Here is a 7,500-nt window from a genome sequence, read left to right as displayed (position 1 = left end):
CGGCTTGTAAAAATTCCCACTTTTTTCGGATTGGATGGTTCACACCCGGTGTGGACCATTTCTCAAACTTCCGGATTGTACGCGATCCAAATTATGGATATTGTAATACTTTTTTGATATTTTGAAAAAGTTCAAATTTATAAAAAATATAAAATATGAAATCTGCAGTTTGGAAAAAAATTGGAAGTTTGAAACCTGAAGTTCAACAAAAAAAACGGCGCAAAAATCAGCCAAGCGGGGGCAACTAAGCGGATGCGGCCAGCCGTCAGTGAAAAATGGCCCCAAAACTAAGCGCATGCGGCCAAGCGTCGGTGCAAAATGGCCCGAAAACAGTCCCGTCGGTGCCCCCGTCGGGCTAAAATGACCCGAAAACAGTTCAGCTGGGGAAAATTAAGCGGATCCGGCCAAGAGTCGGTGGAAATTGGCCCGAAAACAGCCCAGCGGCAAGCGGAAGCGGCTAACGTTGGGGAAAAGTGACCCGAAAACAGTTAAGCGGGGGAAAACTAAGCGGATGCGGCCACGCGTTGGGGAAAACAAAGCGGATCCGGCCCAGAGTCGGTGGAAATTGGCCCGAAAACAGTCCAGCGGCAAGCGGAAGCGGCTAACGTTGGGCAAAAGTGACCCGAAAACAGTTCAGCGGGGGAAAACTAAGCGGATGCGGCCACGCGTTGGGGAAAACTAAGCGGATACGGCCAAGTGTTGGGGAAAAATGGCCCGAAAACAGCCCAGCGGCAAGCGGAAGCGGCTAACGTTGGGGAAAAGTGACCCGAAAACAGTTAAGCGGGGGAAAACTAAGCGGATGCGGCCAAGTGTCGGTGGAAATTGGCCCGAAAACAGCCCAGCGGCAAGCGGAAGCGGCTAACGTTGGGCAAAAGTGACCCGAAAACAGTTCAGCGGGGGAAAACTAAGCGGATGCGGCCACGCGTTGGGGAAAACTAAGCGGATACGGCCAAGAGTCGGTGGAAATTGGCCCGAAAACAGTCCAGCGGCAAGCGGAAGCGGCTAACGTTGGGCAAAACTGGCCCGAAAACAGTTCAGCGGGGCAAATTTTTGAAATTTTTTTTGAAATTTTTTTGAATTTTTGAAATTTTTGAAGTTTTTTTGGGTTTTTGGACTTTTTTTGAATTTTTGAATTTTTTGAATTTTTTTGAATTTTTTTGAATTTTTTGAATTTTTTTTGAATTTTTGAAATTTTTTTTTTTTTTTTGAATTTATTTGATTTTATAAATTTTTTGTGATTTTTTGTGATTTTTTTGAATATTTTACATGGGTGATTTTGACTTGGGGGATTTTCAGGGGGTGGTAACCCTGGGCGTGGCTAGAGCCTCAAAATGCATATTCCCCTATAGGGGGGCAAGGTTTTCAAAAATGGGTGCCCCCTCATGTACACGCGCGTGGGTGTACATGGCCCCGTCGGTGCCAGCGTGGGTGGAAAATGGCCCGAAAACAGCCCAGCGGCAAGCGGAAGCGGCTAACGTTGGGCAAAACTGACCCGAAAGAAGTATAGCTTGGAAAATTAAGCGGATGCAGCCAATTGTTGGCGAAAACTAAGCGGATACGGCCATGTGACGGTGAAAAATGGCCCGAAAACAGTCCAGCGGCAAGCGGAAACGGCTAACGTTGGGCAAAAGTGACCCGAAAACAGTTCAGCTGGGGGAAATTAAGCGGAAGCAGCCAAGCGTTGGGCAAAACCAAGCGGATACGGCCAAGAGTCGGTGGAAAATGGCCCGAAAACAGTCCAGCGGCAAGCGGAAACGGCTAACGTTGGGACAAAGTGACCCGAAAACAGTTCAGCTGGGGAAAATTAAGCGGATGCAGCCAAGCGTTGGGGAAAACTAAGCGGATCCGGCCCAGAGTCGGTGGAAATTGGCCCGAAAACAGTCCAGCGGCAAGCGGAAGCGGCTAACGTTGGGCAAAAGTGACCCGAAAACAGTTCAGCGGGGGAAAACTAAGCGGATGCGGCCACGCGTTGGGGAAAACTAAGCGGATACGGCCAAGTGTTGGGGAAAAATGGCCCGAAAACAGCCCAGCGGCAAGCGGAAGCGGCTAACGTTGGGCAAAACTGACCCGAAAACAGTTCAGCGGGGGAAAACTAAGCGGATGCGGCCACGCGTTGGGGAAAACTAAGCGGATACGGCCAAGAGTCGGTGGAAATTGGCCCGAAAACAGTCCAGCGGCAAGCGGAAGCGGCTAACGTTGGGCAAAACTGACCCGAAAACAGTTCAGCGGGGCAAATTTTTGAAATTTTTTTGAAATTTTTTTGAATTTTTGAAATTTTTGAAGTTTTTTTGGGTTTTTGGACTTTTTTTGAATTTTTGAATTTTTTGAATTTTTTTGAATTTTTTTTGAATTTTTGAAATTTTTTTTTTTTTTTTGAATTTATTTGATTTTATAAATTTTTTGTGATTTTTTGAGATTTTTTTGAATATTTTACATGGGTGATTTTGACTTGGGGGATTTTCAGGGGGTGGTAACCCTGGGCGTGGCTAGAGCCTCAAAATGCATATTCCCCTATAGGGGGGCAAGGTTTTCAAAAATGGGTGCCCCCTCATGTACACGCGCGTGGGTGTACATGGCCCCGTCGGTGCCAGCGTGGGTGGAAAATGGCCCGAAAACAGCCCAGCGGCAAGCGGAAGCGGCTAACGTTGGGCAAAACTGACCCGAAAGCAGTATAGCTTGGAAAATTAAGCGGATGCAGCCAATTGTTGGCGAAAACTAAGCGGATGCGGCCAAGTGTCGGTGAAAAATGGCCCGAAAACAGTCCAGCGGCAAGCGGAAACGGCTAACGTTGGGACAAAGTGACCCGAAAACAGTTCAGCTGGGGAAAATTAAGCGGATGCAGCCAAGCGTTGGGGAAAACTAAGCGGATCCGGCCCAGAGTCGGTGGAAATTGGCCCGAAAACAGTCCAGCGGCAAGCGGAAGCGGCTAACGTTGGGCAAAAGTGACCCGAAAACAGTTCAGCGGGGGAAAACTAAGCGGATGCGGCCACGCGTTGGGGAAAACTAAGCGGATACGGCCAAGTGTTGGGGAAAAATGGCCCGAAAACAGCCCAGCGGCAAGCGGAAGCGGCTAACGTTGGGCAAAACTGACCCGAAAACAGTTCAGCGGGGGAAAACTAAGCGGATGCGGCCAAGCGTTGGGGAAAACTAAGCGGATCCGGCCCAGAGTCGGTGGAAATTGGCCCGAAAACAGTCCAGCGGCAAGCGGAAGCGGCTAACGTTGGGCAAAAGTGACCCGAAAACAGTTCAGCGGGGGAAAACTAAGCGGATGCGGCCACGCGTTGGGGAAAACTAAGCGGATACGGCCAAGTGTTGGGGAAAAATGGCCCGAAAACAGCCCAGCGGCAAGCGGAAGCGGCTAACGTTGGGCAAAACTGACCCGAAAACAGTTCAGCGGGGGAAAACTAAGCGGATGCGGCCACGCGTTGGGGAAAACTAAGCGGATACGGCCAAGAGTCGGTGGAAATTGGCCCGAAAACAGTCCAGCGGCAAGCGGAAGCGGCTAACGTTGGGCAAAACTGACCCGAAAACAGTTCAGCGGGGCAAATTTTTGAAATTTTTTTGAAATTTTTTTGAATTTTTGAAATTTTTGAAGTTTTTTTGGGTTTTTGGACTTTTTTTGAATTTTTGAATTTTTTGAATTTTTTTGAATTTTTTTTAAATTTTTGAAATTTTTTTTTTTTTTTTGAATTTATTTGATTTTATAAATTTTTTGTGATTTTTTGAGATTTTTTTGAATATTTTACATGGGTGATTTTGACTTGGGGGATTTTCAGGGGGTGGTAACCCTGGGCGTGGCTAGAGCCTCAAAATGCATATTCCCCTATAGGGGGGCAAGGTTTTCAAAAATGGGTGCCCCCTCATGTACACGCGCGTGGGTGTACATGGCCCCGTCGGTGCCAGCGTGGGTGGAAAATGGCCCGAAAACAGCCCAGCGGCAAGCGGAAGCGGCTAACGTTGGGCAAAACTGACCCGAAAGCAGTATAGCTTGGAAAATTAAGCGGATGCAGCCAATTGTTGGCGAAAACTAAGCGGATGCGGCCAAGTGTCGGTGAAAAATGGCCCGAAAACAGTCCAGCGGCAAGCGGAAACGGCTAACGTTGGGCAAAAGTGACCCGAAAACAGTTCAGCTGGGGGAAATTAAGCGGAAGCAGCCAAGCGTTGGGCAAAACCAAGCGGATTCGGCCAAGAGTCGGTGGAAAATGGCCCGAAAACAGTCCAGCGGCAACCGGAAACGGCTAACGTTGGGACAAAGTGACCCGAAAACAGTTCAGCTGGGGAAAATTAAGCGGATGCAGCCAAGCGTTGGGGAAAACTAAGCGGATCCGGCCCAGAGTCGGTGGAAATTGGCCCGAAAACAGTCCAGCGGCAAGCGGAAGCGGCTAACGTTGGGCAAAAGTGACCCGAAAACAGTTCAGCGGGGGAAAACTAAGCGGATGCGGCCACGCGTTGGGGAAAACTAAGCGGATACGGCCAAGTGTTGGGGAAAAATGGCCCGAAAACAGCCCAGCGGCAAGCGGAAGCGGCTAACGTTGGGGAAAAGTGACCCGAAAACAGTTAAGCGGGGGAAAACTAAGCGGATGCGGCCAAGTGTCGGTGGAAATTGGCCCGAAAACACCCCAGCGGCAAGCGGAAGCGGCTAACGTTGGGCAAAAGTGACCCGAAAACAGTTCAGCGGGGGAAAACTAAGCGGATGCGGCCACGCGTTGGGGAAAACTAAGCGGATACGGCCAAGAGTCGGTGGAAATTGGCCCGAAAACAGTCCAGCGGCAACCGGAAACGGCTAACGTTGGGACAAAGTGACCCGAAAACAGTTCAGCTGGGGAAAATTAAGCGGATGCAGCCAAGCGTTGGGGAAAACTAAGCGGATCCGGCCCAGAGTCGGTGGAAATTGGCCCGAAAACAGTCCAGCGGCAAGCGGAAGCGGCTAACGTTGGGCAAAAGTGACCCGAAAACAGTTCAGCGGGGGAAAACTAAGCGGATGCGGCCACGCGTTGGGGAAAACTAAGCGGATACGGCCAAGTGTTGGGGAAAAATGGCCCGAAAACAGCCCAGCGGCAAGCGGAAGCGGCTAACGTTGGGGAAAAGTGACCCGAAAACAGTTAAGCGGGGGAAAACTAAGCGGATGCGGCCAAGTGTCGGTGGAAATTGGCCCGAAAACAGCCCAGCGGCAAGCGGAAGCGGCTAACGTTGGGCAAAAGTGACCCGAAAACAGTTCAGCGGGGGAAAACTAAGCGGATGCGGCCACGCGTTGGGGAAAACTAAGCGGATACGGCCAAGAGTCGGTGGAAATTGGCCCGAAAACAGTCCAGCGGCAAGCGGAAGCGGCTAACGTTGGGCAAAACTGACCCGAAAACAGTTCAGCGGGGCAAATTTTTGAAATTTTTTTGAAATTTTTTTGAATTTTTGAAATTTTTGAAGTTTTTTTGGGTTTTTGGACTTTTTTTGAATTTTTGAATTTTTTGAATTTTTTTGAATTTTTTTTGAATTTTTGAAATTTTTTTTTTTTTTTTAATTTATTTGATTTTATAAATTTTTTGTGATTTTTTGAGATTTTTTTGAATATTTTACATGGGTGATTTTGACTTGGGGGATTTTCAGGGGGTGGTAACCCTGGGCGTGGCTAGAGCCTCAAAATGCATATTCCCCTATAGGGGGGCAAGGTTTTCAAAAATGGGTGCCCCCTCATGTACACGCGCGTGGGTGTACATGGCCCCGTCGGTGCCAGCGTGGGTGGAAAATGGCCCGAAAACAGCCCAGCGGCAAGCGGAAGCGGCTAACGTTGGGCAAAACTGACCCGAAAGCAGTATAGCTTGGAAAATTAAGCGGATGCAGCCAATTGTTGGCGAAAACTAAGCGGATGCGGCCAAGTGTCGGTGAAAAATGGCCCGAAAACAGTCCAGCGGCAAGCGGAAACGGCTAACGTTGGGCAAAAGTGACCCGAAAACAGTTCAGCTGGGGGAAATTAAGCGGAAGCAGCCAAGCGTTGGGCAAAACCAAGCGGATTCGGCCAAGAGTCGGTGGAAAATGGCCCGAAAACAGTCCAGCGGCAACCGGAAACGGCTAACGTTGGGACAAAGTGACCCGAAAACAGTTCAGCTGGGGAAAATTAAGCGGATGCAGCCAAGCGTTGGGGAAAACTAAGCGCATCCGGCCCAGAGTCGGTGGAAATTGGCCCGAAAACAGTCCAGCGGCAAGCGGAAGCGGCTAACGTTGGGCAAAAGTGACCCGAAAACAGTTCAGCGGGGGAAAACTAAGCGGATGCGGCCACGCGTTGGGGAAAACTAAGCGGATACGGCCAAGTGTTGGGGAAAAATGGCCCGAAAACAGCCCAGCGGCAAGCGGAAGCGGCTAACGTTGGGGAAAAGTGACCCGAAAACAGTTAAGCGGGGGAAAACTAAGCGGATGCGGCAACGCGTTGGGGAAAACTAAGCGGATGCGGCCAAGTGTCGGTGGAAATTGGCCCGAAAACAGCCCAGCGGCAACCGGAAGCGGCTAACGTTGGGCAAAAGTGACCCGAAAACAGTTCAGCGGGGGAAAACTAAGCGGATGCGGCCACGCGTTGGGGAAAACTAAGCGGATACGGCCAAGAGTCGGTGGAAATTGGCCCGAAAACAGTCCAGCGGCAAGCGGAAGCGGCTAACGTTGGGCAAAACTGACCCGAAAACAGTTCAGCGGGGGAAAACTAAGCGGATGCGGCCACGCGTTGGGGAAAACTAAGCGGATGCGGCCAAGTGTCGGTGGAAATTGGCCCGAAAACAGCCCAGCGGCAAGCGGAAGCGGCTAACGTTGGGCAAAACTGACCCGAAAACAGTTCAGCGGGGGAAAACTAAGCGGATGCGGCCACGCGTTGGGGAAAACTAAGCGGATACGGCCAAGAGTCGGTGGAAATTGGCCCGAAAACAGTCCAGCGGCAAGCGGAAGCGGCTAACGTTGGGCAAAACTGACCCGAAAACAGTTCAGCGGGGGAAAACTAAGCGGATGCGGCCACGCGTTGGGGAAAACTAAGCGGATACGGCCAAGTGTTGGGGAAAAATGGCCCGAAAACAGCCCAGCGGCAAGCGGAAGCGGCTAACGTTGGGCAAAAGTGACCCGAAAACAGTTCAGCGGGGGAAAACTAAGCGGATGCGGCCATGCGTTGGGGAAAACTAAGCGGATACGGCCAAGGGTCGGTGAAAAAGGGCCCGAAAACAGTCCAGCGGCAAGCGGAAGCCGCTAACGTTGGGCAAAAGCGACCCGAAAACAGTCCAGCGGGGGAAAACTAAGCGGATGCGGCCAAGCGTTGGGGAAAACTAAGCGGATACGGCCAAGCGTCGGTGAAAAAGGCCCGAAAACAGTCCAGCGGCAAGCCGAAGCGGCTAACGTTGGGCAAAAATGGCCAAAAGCGATGGAGCAGGGCGGTCTGAATCTATGCATCCACATAAAATGGGGGGTAAACCTGGGGGATTTCCAGGGGGTGGTAACCCTGGGCGTGGCTGGAGACCCAAAATGCATATTCCC

The sequence above is a fragment of the Carex rostrata genome, chromosome 10, assembly GCF_964058835.1.
Source record: "Carex rostrata chromosome 10, lpCarRost1.2, whole genome shotgun sequence".
NCBI classification, from domain to species: Eukaryota; Viridiplantae; Streptophyta; class Magnoliopsida; order Poales; family Cyperaceae; genus Carex; species Carex rostrata.
Note: the sequence above shows the minus strand (reverse complement) of the source record.